Genomic DNA, 3,219 nt, shown 5'->3' with positions numbered 1-3,219 from the left:
CTGGAAGGTCAAGGTCCTTAATAAATACTTATGTATTATTTGTTTATTTATTTTTGATTGGTATCATTCTATTCAGGAAGTCTTCAAGTCAATGATACAGGAGACATAATCTTGCAGACCAATGTGGCTATAATTGTAATGAAATTGGGTGGCATCCATGACCATTTTCCCTTCAAGTTAATTAAAGAGATGAAACATAGGAAGATTTTGAAATAAGGGAATGCAATGAGGATTACAAATATATAGAGAGAGCCCTGGTGGCACAATGGTTAAGCACTTGGTTGCAAACCAAAAGGTCAGCAGTTTAAACCCATCAGTGGCTCCAAGAGAGAAAAGACCTGGTGATTTGCTCCTTAAAGATTATAGCCTGGGAAATCCTATGGGGCAGTTCTACTCTGTCATATGGAGTAGCTATGAATCAGAGTCAACTCCACAACATACATACATATATCTATATAAAATACTCTGCCATTGAGTCCATTGTGGAGACCCACATGGGGTTTCCAAAGCTGTAAATCTTTATGGAAGTCAATTGCCTCATTTTCCTCCTGCGGAGTAGATGGTACCTTTGAACTGCTGACTTTCTTGTCAGCAGCCAAATGCCTTACCCACAATGCCACCAGATACATACGTGTGTGTGTGTGTGTGTGTGTGTGTTTTCCCTCTTTCATATGAAAGATATATCCCCTCAGGCATGGAAGAGAGGATTGCTTTCCTTGGTCCCATCTGATCTCCCTTCCATCAATAAAGCTTATAGAGCAAGGAAGAGAGGGGTTGATTTGAACCGTGGTAATAGCTTCTGGCCTCTGACTGGAAATTTGCTCATCCTTCCCTCTTATAAGTCTAAAATCACAACTTGGTACTTTTGGTTTTTTTTTTTTTTTTTAACAAAAAATTAAATATGAATGCAGGATTATAACATAAAGAAACTAGATTAACTTGTTTAATGAGTTAGCTTTATAAATATAACAAAATAGCAACTCTTTAAAAAGTGTGGCTAACGTGGGGAGGAAGGTAAAGCACTGACATTAGTTTGTGAGGAAATCTGACACAATTCAAAACGTGTCACACATTTATCAATCTGTCTAGTCTACTCATGAGCAGGGTCGGTCTTATCTTGAGAACATTGCCTAAAGATGAAGAAAATTGGTTGCCTAAGCTAGAGTAAGGGAGCTCTGGTAGCATAGTGGCTAAGGCACTTGACTGCTAACCAGAAGGCTGGCAGTTCAAACCCACCAGCCACTCCTCGGAAGGAAGGTTGGGCAATCCTACTTCCGTAGTGATACTGCCTTGGAAACCCAAGGAGGGGTCGCTATGAGTCGGGTCTGACTCGACGGCACATAACAACAACAACAACAACAACAAGCTAGAGTAAAATTAGGTAACAATGTTGTTGTTGTTGTTGTGTGCCATAGAGTCGGACCCGACTCATAGCGACCCCTCCTTGGGTTTCTGAGGTGGTATCACTACAGAAGTAGAGTGTCCAACCTTCCTTCCGAGGAGTGACTGGTGGGTTTGAACCTCCAGCCTTCTGGTGAGCAGTCAAGTGCTGTAGGCACTATGCTACTATCATGTAACAAAGTTCCATAATTTGCATTCTCTCATTAGTTAAAAGTATTAAAAATAAAATTCTGAAAGATATTCTTTCCATTTATGAGTAATAAGCTGAAAAATATTAGCACATCAGTTAGGAAAACAATAATTCCCCTTGGAACTGGAATAATTTTCATATCCAAATAATTTAAACAAGTATAAAAATATTTGATAATTTGGAATTTGATAAGAATTAATCTAAAACAAAACTTGAAAAATGTGTTATCTTACAAATAATTCATAAACTGTTGTTAAAGCATCTGTGAAAAAGTGTTTTATTTTCACTAATTCATATACCTAAACAGGAGAAACTTCCTTCCATGTAGATTTATTCTGGCATATTATTGGAAACTGGGCAAAAGGAATTCATCATTCTTTCAGAGAAAGTAGTCATATAACAGAAGACATAAAAAAATTAATTAGTAACAAGAACTTCGATCACTAAATACTTTTAAACATCTAATTATAAACTTGATTCACATAGGTGCACAGAAACACGTTTTTATGCAGCAGAAAGTGATAGAAACTATTATCTTCATATAATTATCTTCATGATAGATAAATTATTCTGTATTTCACTTGCTAAATGTTCCTTTGGAGTCCATCCTCAGAATTTTGGTCACTTCATTCCATTAACACTAAGGAAACTTCCCCATATAATGTGAGCAAGAAATAAAGCATTTTTTTTTTTTTTTAAGTCACGGAGTTTTGGGCAATGTTTGTTACTGAAGTATAAGATTTTCTATTTGATTGGTTAAAATTCTGTTGCTAACTGCAAGATGAAAATATAATTAAAAAAAACATAATTTCCACAACTTGGAACTGTGCATAGCCACATTCAAAAACTTGAACCTATCAAGCTGAACTAAAGAACACTCATTTCAACCCAGAAATCACTCACTCTTCAAAAAAAAAAAAAAAAAAATTAATTACTACCATATGTAGGGCACTATGTCAAAATCTGAGACTGAATTAGTAAATAATACTTAACATCTTCCCTAGTTCTTTTGGAGCCTAAATTTAAGAATTTAAAAATGAAATTACTGTGTTTCATGTGTTGATGAATACTATTAGCATGATAAACTAAGAGTGCTGTTGTTGTTGTTAGGTGCCCTGAAGTCAATTCTGACTCACAGTGACCTCATGTACAACTGCCCAGTCATGTGACATCTTCACAATTGTTGCTATTCTTGAGCCCATTTTTGCAGCTGCTGTGTCAATCCATCTCATGGAGGCTATTCCCTTTTTTACGCTGACCCTCTACTTTACCAAGCATGATATCCTTCTTTGTGGACTGGCCTTTCTAACAGAATGACTAAAGTTCATGAGATGAAGTCTGGCAATTCTACCTTCCAAGGAGCATTCTGGCTGTACTTCTTCCAAGACAGGTTTGTTCATTCTTCTGGGAGTCCCCAGTATTTTCAATATTTTTCTCCAACACCACAATTCAAATTCATCAATTCTTCTTTGGTTTTTCCTTCCTCACCAAATAGTGTTGTTGTTGTTGTTGTTGTTGTGTGCCGTTGAGTCGGACCTGACTCATAGCAACCCCTCCTTGGGTTTCTGAGGCCATATCACTACAGAAGTAGATTGCCCAACCTTCCTTCTGAGGAGTGGCTGGTGGGT

This window comes from Orycteropus afer, unplaced genomic scaffold, assembly GCF_000298275.1.
Source record: "Orycteropus afer afer isolate SDZICR_OR568_19922 unplaced genomic scaffold, OryAfe1.0 scaffold00007, whole genome shotgun sequence".
NCBI lineage: Eukaryota > Metazoa > Chordata > Mammalia > Tubulidentata > Orycteropodidae > Orycteropus > Orycteropus afer.
Note: the sequence above shows the minus strand (reverse complement) of the source record.